The sequence below is a fragment of the Uloborus diversus genome, chromosome 1 (assembly GCF_026930045.1).
Source record: "Uloborus diversus isolate 005 chromosome 1, Udiv.v.3.1, whole genome shotgun sequence".
Classification (NCBI taxonomy): Eukaryota; Metazoa; Arthropoda; class Arachnida; order Araneae; family Uloboridae; genus Uloborus; species Uloborus diversus.
The window spans coordinates 111,369,151-111,381,200 of NC_072731.1; positions in this window are offsets into that span (position 1 = coordinate 111,369,151).

The window sequence follows — 12,050 nt, forward strand, 5'->3', positions numbered from 1 at the left end:
TAATTACTATTTACAGAATTTGTAACATTGCCCCCTTCCTAAGGACTGTACGTCCCGGGCAGTATAATCCTCAGAAAGGATGCGAAACTTATATCACAAGTTCACTAATACACACATTAAATAATAACCAATAAGACACAGTAAACATAATAATAACAAGAAATATTACTAAACATTAAAAGCAAAAATTATCTACAACTTTTATGTTACCAACCATGGTTGTTTATGTAATACTCATGAACTATAGCCATAGTATGGGGCTAGCCAATCATAATGCACAACCCTAGGTTTTGTACTAGGTGATTTTTGGATCCTCACTATGGCCTCATTCAGTTGGCTAAAGACTTTGTGCTGTCCATTCCAATGCGACTGCAGTTCGGGTGAAAGACCTTTCCGTTGGATGGGATTCCATTACCAAACCTTGTCACCTTCATGGAATTCATGTCCAGTGGACCTTGTATCGTATCGGGTCTTCATCTTCTCCGCTGCCATGTTGATTCACTCCCGTGCGAAGTTATGAACGTCTTCCAACCGGGCCTAGAGATCCTGGATCCTCAGACGATGAAGGCGCATCCGAGGATGACCGAAGACGAGATCACAAGGTAGCCGAAGCTCTTGTCCCAAAAGCATCTGAGATGGGGCATATCCAGTAGTCTCCTGGACAGCACTGCGGTTGAACAAAGGTAGCTTCTTGTCCCAATACTGTTGATTTCTGGAGACCATAAGCGAGAGATTATTCAGGATTGTGCGGTTAAATCTCTCCACCATGCCGTCCGATTGCAGGTGTAGTGCTGTTGTCCTAGTTTTCTCAATGCTGAGAATTTGACATAGGCCCTTAAATACAGCAGAGATGTAATTCCTCCCTTGATCGGAATGAATCTGCAAAGGTGTTCCATATCTCGAGATCCAATGCTGGACTGGAGTCTCTGCTACGATGGTAGCTTCTTGATCTGGAATGGGACATGCTTCGGGCCATTTGATGAAATTTTCAATGGAAACAAGGATGTATTTGTTCCCATCAGCAGTTCTTCGTAGAGGACCCAGGATGTGGATCCCGATTCGTTCTAAAGGTGCTCCGGCGCTGATGTGAGGGCGGCGAAATACAGGCACTGCCTATCCGGAAGGGTCTGAAGAATGTCCGCTGCGTCACCTCTCAGGGATGGTGCAAGATGGCAGGCCTTCGTAACCGAGTCCCATCCATTTGCTTCGGAAATTATTAGGAACTGGTTCTTGTATACCTGCCACGGGGTTTTCCCATCAAATGCAGCCAGTTTAATTGACGGCCGAGAAAGCATGGTTGAAGCCACAAAGTTACTAGCATGGTTGCTGATAATTTTGTTTCCAATTCTTTAACCTTCATTTCCATGTGGTTTTTCCTCGGTAGTGATTCAATCCTTCACGATATCAACTTTTTCTTCGAGAGCGTCAACTTTATTTTCCATGGCGGTTAATTTGTTTTCCATTAAAGTTTTCAGCAATGTCAGGTCGCTTTTTATTTCTTCTTGACTATCCTAGCAGTTAAATCACCATTTAACTGTTCTTGGTTAGTTGCCATAGTCACCATTTCTCTTTTTAATTGTTCTTGATCACTCTTTACAGAGTTGATTGCGTCAAGAAGTTGTTTCAATTGATCATCCATTGCGCGAATAATCACCATAAAATGTCCAAGTCCAGGTAGTCTTCAAGACGAAAGATCCAAGGTCACACAGATCATTTCAAGAAAGTCCTGAAGAAGCCCCGCGTTGGGCGCTAAAATTGTTACTAGTCCAGCTACTTCGAGAAATTCTTTAATGACGATACAGTTCTTGAGAAAACACAGAAGATTTATTTACAACTATGTACAAGAAATATCCTTAGCAACTGCTAAATTAACCATAGCAATTAGGCAAATATTAATTAACACCGTAAACTCAACGGTCTCACACGTATTCACATCAAAATACGCAAAAACACAGCGCAAAGGCTTATACAAACTTCCAGCGGAATGCTGAAAACGAGACTCCACAGTTAGAAAACAAACGCCCGGCGTTTTATACCGAGCGAAGAAATATATAGAAAATCCTACAAAGTTCTACCAATTTCTCATATTTTCTTTTTTTTTCCATTCTCCGGAAGCCCGGCGTTTTATACCGAGCGAAGAAATATCTATATAAATCCCACAAATTTCTCATATTTTCTTTTTATTCCATTCACAAATCTTATCGTTCAGAAATGGGGGGAACGTATACTTCATTCGAATATAAGGGGGTTGTATATTCATTACAAGAAACCAACAAATCTATACTAATATTATAAAGAGACAGGAAACTGTTACCTAAAACTATCTATTAGTACTGTCTTGAACAACAACATTGAAAATAAAAACGTTTAAATAAGCTGATGATTGAATAGCTAATTCCGGAATAAAAACGTATCGACGTGAGCAGATATACCAAATGTCTATTTCTTCTCAATAAAGAAACTACGTAGAGAAAAAGAACAAAGAAGCAAAAAAAAAAAAAACCGCGTGAAAAGAAATCTCTCTCAGTGTTTGACTCATGACTTTCACATCATGTTTTGGTTAAAAAGTATCTTTGGCGTTATTGCATGAAGCGAATGTAGTTATCTACTCGTTTTTATTTTTAATCTGACAAAAAACTTGACATTGACATTGCTTTTAGATTATTTATCTTGTACGCATAAGGATACTCAAATGTCGAATCATATAATAAGTATTGATATGTTACGATCGATTAAAATTTTAAACTTTTATGAAACGCTTTCATTTTCCCATGATTTTAATCTAATGTTTCTTAATATTTCTGGTTGTTCCGGCAAATGATTGATTAATATCAAATACCTTCCCTGTTCATTTTCGGTACGGTTCATGATGTAGTAGATGTCAACATATTAATTACTGAGCAATCCAAGTGTGGATATATGAAAGTTAGTGCACGAACAGACAAATTAAAGTCATGAACACTTCTAAACTATGTTCGAAAGTTGAAATGTGAACGAATGCCTTCGTATATATAAATCAAAATAAATAAAACACAATTGTATTAAAAAACACACACAACACGGGGGGGGGGGGGGCGAATCGCTACAGGAAGCAATAAAGGTGCTATATTTCTCACCTAGGGTACAATCTTTCACCTCCGGTGCACGTTGGGTGAAGGGAGCCAGTTTTTCACCCTTGCTAAGGGTACAATTGAAACATGCGAATCGAAAAAACGTAACTATGGCAACGCCAAATAAAACATCAATAATTTTAATGGAGATGAGGATTATTCGAACTTTATTTTTAACGTCTTTTAACTTTTTTCCTTTGGAGATAGAAGCTCAGTTTTTCGACCATAGGTCGAGTAATATCTGGAGTAAAAAAAACCACTCTTTTCAGTGATGTCAAAAAGAAAACTGTAGGACAATTCCTTCGCTTTTTACTGATAGATTTAATAAAGACAGTAGTGCCTAAATTTAAGCTAAGCCTAAAAAAGTTCGAGCTAAAAACGCAAATAACTCCCTCCATATTTGAGCTAGAGCATTGAAACAAATTGCGTAAAACGCGGAAAATTCTACCATTTTCAAAGATATATATTCGCAACTCCAACGAACTATAGGGGGCACTGCAGTCACTGTCTAATGGCCGACTTAAAAACTAAAACAAACGCATGTGGTAACGAAGAAAATGCTAAAAGTGTTGCGAATTTTGTTGTTATGTATGATTTTTTCGCTTTATTCATTTGAAAAGATTTTTCAAAGTCTTTTGGTTATTCTGACCCATATAGAAAGAGATTAGAAACCAAAAAGTATTACGAAAGTAAACAATTAATGCAGAACACACAGTAAGTTGTTCTGAAGCAGCCATTTTCACGATGTTGAATTCGGAATTCATAAATTTTTGGTTCGCTTTGAACGGCATTTTCATTTTGTACCGTTTTTTCTATACATTAGTACATATTCAGTTCAGTTTCGTGACATTTCCGGCATTTGTTGACATTTTTGTCACATAGTGCACATACGTGGTAGACTGTCAAGAGTAACGTTTAAGGTTTAACACTAGATAATTTATTTCTATGACTATATGATTGGATATCCAAAGAAATCATGCATTTAATTCATTCGTCATGGAAATGATTTACCTGATATGCGAATTCTTGTCAAGATACATTATTCTTTCACACAATTTTAAAACCATAACCCTATAAACAGATTTTTGGCGAACTTTTATTTTTATTGTTCAAATTCTTAACGTTCTTTCTGGATTTTTCAATCTGTTCTGCGATAAATATTTTCAAGAAAATTTATTTGCATACTGTCTATTTCAGTAGGATACTGTAGTAACAAAGGTTATTTAAATCATTTATGTGGAATTAGGTTAAGGAAAAGTGTCCAGTCAATGTTGTTAAGTTCGTTTTTTTTTTTTCTTTTTTTTTCATCGAATTGAAAAACTGATATTTATTCAAATTCACTCAGAACAAAATAAATAAAATGTGTACTCACAGTTTATATATGGTGGTAGTTTTCTTTTCAGTTGATTGACCATTATTTCTTTTTACTTATCGAATTCTGTAACCTTACTATCATTTTATTCCACTCATGATAAAAATTAAAAATGGTTTAACTAAAAACGCGAAATCTCGCCAAGGCTACTTTGCTCGCACAATACTAAAACTATAACCCTAAACAAATTTGGCGAAACCTTTCAGCTGAGAATAAAAGGAATAAAGTAAATTCTTTCTCGGTTAAACATTTTTCATTTTGTTCTACGATAATAAATTCAAGAAAATATTTTGCATGCCGTCCATTCCAACTAAATGCAGCTGTAAAATATGATTAGTTAAATTAATTTAAGATTAAAAAAAAACTCATATTCTTACAAATTCATACAAAACAATAAAAATTTTTACCTGGTATAACGTTATCCAATTCTGTTAATCCAGAGTTTTCTTGTTTACGCTTCCACCATTTAATACTTTTTTGAAAGAAATAAGGAAAACTAACATTATTTTGAGAAGCTCGAGAATACTACTAAGGGACGAATTAATTTCTGTAGCTGAAAGCAAACTAAGACACATCGATTGCGTTAATAAATACTCAGAACAAACTGCCTGTGTTTACGTCAACAGACACACGTGGAACGCAACGTGGCAATGTTTTAGTTCCATCGGCAGTTTTGTAAATCACCGCAAGGTAGCGTATTCGAGCGCTGGAGTTCCGAATTATTATTACGTGCAAGTAATTTTTCATCCCTTTAATAGGCAATAATAGGCAATTTACGCGAAATTTGAGCTTAAAAAATTAGTTACAAAAAAAAAAAAAACTAATTCGAATTTTAAAAAATAAAACCCCAGGTGCACACCCCCTGTCAAAAAGAAAACTCTGGGACAATTTCTTCACTTTTTATTGATGGATTTAATGAAGAAAGTAGTGCCTAAATTTCAGCTATAAACCTTAAAAAAAATCAAGCTAAAAACGTAAAAAAACTCTCGCCGCAATTTAGAGCATTGGAACAAATTGCGGAAAATTCATCCCTTTCCAACAATATATAATATTACTATTTGCGAGTAATTTTTCACCCCCATATTCGGGAATTTATGTGAAAATTGGGCCTAAATTTGAATAAAAAAAGAACTATTCATCGAATTGTTTTCGAACTGCTCTGCCAACCTTCTCAGGATTTAAGAGCCATTATTTTGAAATTCAGACAAAAAACGGAAATTTTGGCAGTGACCATTTTTGATTTTCCTAATTTTTTTATATGTCAAAGTAGGTCATAAGAAGTGAACATTCTGAAATTTTTAGCCTTCCAAAAATTTTCTTTCGCTCGTTGAAAATTCCCAAAGTTTGAGGTTTTGAAGCGCTTTTTTGGAAAAATTCTATAAGTCGCATTTCAGTGCGCTACAGCTCTTTACAGAAACACCACCTCACGGTTATGTTTATATTTATTGGTTGTACTGTATCTAGTGATGATGACTTCATAGATTTTGATTGGGGATTGTTGCTTTCTTCAGATAAGGGGTCGCAAAGTATGGATTTTATCCGTTTTCGAGCAAGTTTAACCTGCGTTATTTCCCACCAAAAAGCCATCCCCCGAAAAAAATGTGACATACACTGAAAGTTTATACTATGAAGAGAGTAAATAGCCCAAAATTTGTTTGAGGTTTAATTTTTTTTAGGAGAAAAATGCCCTGATATTTTTCAAATTTTCAAAAATTGTGCTTTTTTGATCGCAATTAACTCAAAACAGCATCACTAGGGAAAAAAACCTTTTATATATTATTGTACCTAGCTATGTGTAAAACATCATGAAAAAGAAAACAGCATGGGATCTCTTCTTGTTTTCTAGAAAATAATTTTTTTTGTAGCTCATTTTATGCGTTTTCTCGTGCGTAAAACGTGTGTCCAGTATGCAGATTAGATCTGCTAAAACTTAGAGGATGTAGTAAGAATGTATATATGTGTGAATAGAGAGAGAAAAAGACTTGCACTACTTTATTTTTCTGATTTTTACAAATCGATGGTATTTTAATTGCAGGTAAATCAGAAAATCGATATCATATATATATATATATATATATATAGATTTATCGTTTTATCGTATCAATCCCAAAATATTTCTTTCTTATTTATTTATGTCCATAACAATGGAAGAAATTTCATGAACAATATCTGCTTCACTTTCCTCTAAATGTCTATTTTTTATGTTACCTTCAAATACCTCTAAAAGGCTGTCGGTTCTTGATAAATCAGTATTATTTGTTTTTTTTTTTTTTTTTTTGCTTTGTACATCGGCTAAAAGCAGCTTGAATTTGACTTTTTGTCAGATATTGTTCGGTTGGAAAATTTTTATGTCTTCAATCATCTCTGTTCTCATTGCATGTTCTACTTGATCGGGCGTCTGATTTCTCCCGGTTTTCTCACCATAAAGGAACTTTTCTTAAAGAAACTCTGTTTCATTGATAATCGTGTACTTTTATGAGTTGGGAGAGCCCACCCCTCACATGAAATTGACAAAATGTTTTCTTCTTTGTTTTCTCCTTGTTGACTGGTAGATGCCTCACCAAGACCATAAGAAACAGAACTCTGAACTGGTATTTGAAGATGACATAGAAAATAGACATTTAGAGGAAAGTGAAGCAGATATTATTCATGAAATTTCATCCACTGCTATGGACATAAATAAAAAAGAATTATTTTGGGATTGATACGATAAATCAATATATATATATATATATATATATATATATATATATATATATATATATATATATATATATATATACACATATGATATCGATTTATCGTTTTCTGATTTACCTGCAACTAAAATACCATCAATTTGGAAAAATCAGAAAAATAAGGTATTGCTAGCCTTTTTCTCTTTCTCTATTCACACATATATACATTCCTACTACATACTTTAAGTTTTAGCAGATCTAATCTGCATACTAGGCACACGTTTTACGCACGAGAAAACGCATAAAATGAGCTACAAAAAAAATTATTTTCTAGAAAACAAGAAGAGATCCCATGCTGTTTTCTTTTTCATGATGTTTTACACATAGCCAGGTACCATAATATATAAAAGGTTTTTTTCCTAGTGATGCTGTTTTGAGTTAATTGCGATCAAAAAAGCACAATTTTTGAAAATTTGAAAAATATCTGGGCATTTTTCTCCTATAAAAAATTAAACCTCAAACAAATTTTGTGCTATTTACTCTCTTCATAGTATAAACTTTCAGTATATGTTAAATTTTTTCGGGGGATGGCTTTGGGGGGGAAATAACGCAGGTTAAACTTGCGCGAAAACGGATAAAATCCATACTTTGCGACCCCTTATCTGAAGAAAGCAACAATCCCCAATCAAAATAACTATGAAGTCATCATCACTAGATACAGTACAACCAATAAATATAAACATAACCGTGGGGTGGTGTTTCTGTAAAGAGCTAAAGCGCACTGAAATGCGACTTTTAGAATTTTTCTAAAAAAGCGCTGCAAAACCTAAAGCTTTGAAAATTTTTAACGAGCGAAAAAAATTTTTTGGAAGGCTAAAAATTTCAGAATATCCACTTCTCATGACCTACTTTGACATATAAAAAATTTAGAAAAATCAAAAATGGTCACTGCCACACCTTGTCTGAACTTCAAAATAATGGCTCTTAAAGGAACAAACTGAAAATTTCAGCAAAATCAGCCGGGTAGTTCTCGAGTTTTGCGAGTTCAAACACACAGACGCTTTTTGGAGACTTCATTTTATACTACATAGAGATTCTTCAGATTGGACATTACGGGCTTGATGGTGTTTAACTTAAAGTAATTTTAACTGATTAACATACTTGGGAACGAAATATCCGCATGAATAAAACAAATGAAAAAAGTATTTGAGAATGGATAGCATTCTATGCCGACGTTTGTTTTGATTTATTATACTTAATGGCTTTTGTCTTCACGCATATTTAACTGTTTAATGGCCTCAGGAAAAGTCTTGAAAAAGATATTTACTGCGCTTAGAGGAAGATGCAATGTCAACATTGCTTGATCCTCTATTGGTGATATGAAACATGCTTTCCGGCGCTTAGGTATCACAATTTGATGACTCATGTTAAAAAGGACTTTAGAGCCATTACAAATCGAGTTACTCAAACGAAGTAACATTAACGAACTTTAATTTTTGTATCCTTCGATTCTTAGAGATAATTAATTCATTGTTGTAGCCATTTGATTTGTATACCTAAAATAATTAAAGTACATTATCAAATTAGTAACTCAATCCAACCATTCCTCCCGACTTTAAATACTAATAAAGTGAAACTTGTTACAAAACTCAAGCACAGTTGCAATATTTATAGAACAAGTTAGTGGTAAATGTCATCTATTCTCCTTTTAGGAGCAATTCATTTATATCAAAAGAATATAAATGAACTGAACACAAAAGGGGAACAATACAGATTTCTTTCACAACGAGAGATATTTTATAGTTAAATTTATCACAAATGTTTCAAAAGTTAACTTCAAATCAATTTTTAAAACAAAAAAACTTTAAAATAAAATATTTTAAAAAATTTTAAATCTAAGGATTTTTATGTCAGCTTGATTCGTACTAAAAAGTATGAAATAAAATAAGTATTTAATTTCTTGATTATAATGCTCAAAAATTATAGTTCATCTTAATATACTTATCTTTACGTTAATGCTAAAGCAGTCAAAAAAAATAAGTAATTGATTTCTTGATTATAATGCTCAAAAATTTCAGTTCATCTTAATTTATTTATATTTACGTTAATGCTAAAGCCTCCAGTAAAGTTTAAATTAAAAATTTGATAGAAGAAGTAGGCGATATAGTAAAAGCTGTTCGTACTAAACAATATACCGCCTGTTTCTTCTATCAAATTTTTAATTTAAACATTACTGGCTGCTTTAGCATTAACGTAAATATAAATATATTATGATGAACTGAAATTTTCGAGCATTATAATCAAGAATTTAAATACTTATTAACACGCTTTTATTAGCTTCACCTGTATGTATGTATGTATTATGTAACGGAATCTTGCAGCTCAAATTTCGCCCACTTCCTGCGATCGGATTCTTTTGAAATTTGACACGCGACCTCAGACCCGATGACAATGCCATATTCTATAATCGAATTAATTAATTAACTCTTTTAATTGTTAGTTTCCTCCCATTTTAATCAATATTTCGGCATAAATCCAACAATGTGAAAAAGGAAAAATTGAAAAAAATTACATTAAAAAATGCTCGCAAAAATTATTAAAAAATATCTACAAGAACCTTTAATTTTTCTGCATCAGACAAAATTTGTTCCAATGTTCCAAGGTAATTAGAACATAAAATATAATTGTTTTTAACTAGTTTCATGCCAAAATTTAGGTGAACCTTCAGTTGGAAATTCATTGCTGACCAGACTATTGTTGAACAAACTTTTATTCAAATGCATCTCAAATTTTCAAAGTAATATAAATATGATTTACGCAAAAATACATCGATGACTCACAGTAGCTTCCCATCAGGATACCCTTGTCTTAACTTTAAGATATTACCTCGCACTCGTTTTATAAATAATTTCGTCAATTAAGTCCTAATCTGATTCAAATTTTCATATACCGCACAAAAAAAAAAAAAAAAAAAAAAAAAAAAAAAAAAAAAAACTGCCTGATAATTCTCTAACATAAGACTAAAACAAAGAAAAATAAAATAATAGTTTAAAAAACTAAAAAAAACACGCTTTTGTAGCAAAATGAACTAAAAAGTGAAAAATAATCTTTGGATGATAGTAGTTGACCAATCACTTAATTTTAATGTAATACAAAAAAGCGTGGGGGAGGGGACTTCTTATCAGTTGTCTTGAATTTCTCCCATTTGTTGTCCAAGCAAAAATGTAAATAGACAGCACCCCACGCTTTTTTGTATTACATTAAAATTAAGTGATTGGTCAACTACTATCATCCAAAGATTATTTTTCACTTTTTAGTTCATTTTGCTACGAAAGCGTGTTTTTTTAGTTTTTTAAACTATTATTTTATTTTATTTCATACTTTTTAGTGCGAATCAAGCTGATAAAAAAGTCTATAGATTATAATTTTTTAAAAATATTTTATTTACCGATTGCTGTTTATTCAACTGTTTTCAATTGATTGTTAGTCATTGTCATTAGTTAATCGCTATTGTCTATCTTCTCTAATGAACATTTACCAAATGCACCATCGTTCATGCAACATAACAATGGCGGACGCCATCGCTAAATATGTTTACATCTGACGGTGAACTTCTATTGGTTGTTGGATAACGTAAAAACCTGTCAGAAACACAATAAATTCAATCTTTTCCAGCTCTTGATTACGCCGCGTTTACGCTGGCTACATCCAAACTCTTCCCCTTGCTGATAAGGATGACAGGTGAGCTGTCAGAGCAACTATTGTATGGAACTTCCTTTGTGCAGGGAAAGAAATTAAAAAGCAGGTTCAGTACAAATCCGTATGTCCGCCATTACTGGTCACGAAAACAATTGTAAATCCCCGCGGAAAGCATTCGCTAAGGGAACGATAACACGCCAAATTGTTGCACTCCTTTCGAAAGAGCGTCCGGTTCTCCGGAAAATTCTTGGAAGGTGTCTTATAAGTGTGAAGCTAGCCGTAAATAATAGGGTGCTTTCATGCGATCATTTTCTCAACTTTCAATAGTCTTTCTCGCTAAAATTATTTTCCGATACAGAACTTTAAGACGATTTCTTAGCGTACTTTCTATGTCATAATGCTCGCATACTAATTCCGGTTGGCAAAAACAATGAAAAATAATTATTACTATAAATAGACATGGTACGAAGTTTCGGCTATTTCACCACAGCATCGTCCTGGCCGAATCATGAGAAGTGATTCTGCCGCTTCAGCCGATATATTATGTTGAAATAAATAAAGATTTATGTTGTGAGTTTCATTTTACAATTGTAATTATATAAAATAGTGTCTTTTTAGTTTACGCAATTATGCCATACAATGAAATAAAGTAGATAAGTACATTTAGTTAAATTGATTGTAAGTATTGAACACTTGGAACCAGAAATTGTCCAGAAATTAATTGCATAGTCTTTTAACTAGAACGTTTTTGGAGAAAGATAAGTTTAACCTCTATATTCGAAGTAAATAAGTACGTAGCATTTGCTTATTTTAAAATAGATTATTTGGCTGTAAGGATAAGGGGAGGTAAGGATAATCTTTTAAAACATTTTTAAAAAGAGTCTCAAGAGAACTTTTTTCTTTTAAGTAAAAAAATGAGGGGGGGGGGGACTTTTTTCGGCTTCTTCCATAAAATATTTTCCCGTAGAGATTGTTCAAGATTATTAAAAATAGTCCTGGATTATAAAACATCCTACGAATTAAGCAAAAAAATAGTTAATTGAAAATGAATTTTATTATTTATATTTTATAAAGCAAAATATGAAGAAATAGACTATTCTTTGCACATCCACGTTTTATCACTTTAAAGAAAATAGTTATTTGTGATTTTTTTAATTTTTTATTTCGAAATAAATACGTCAGCTCCGCTTA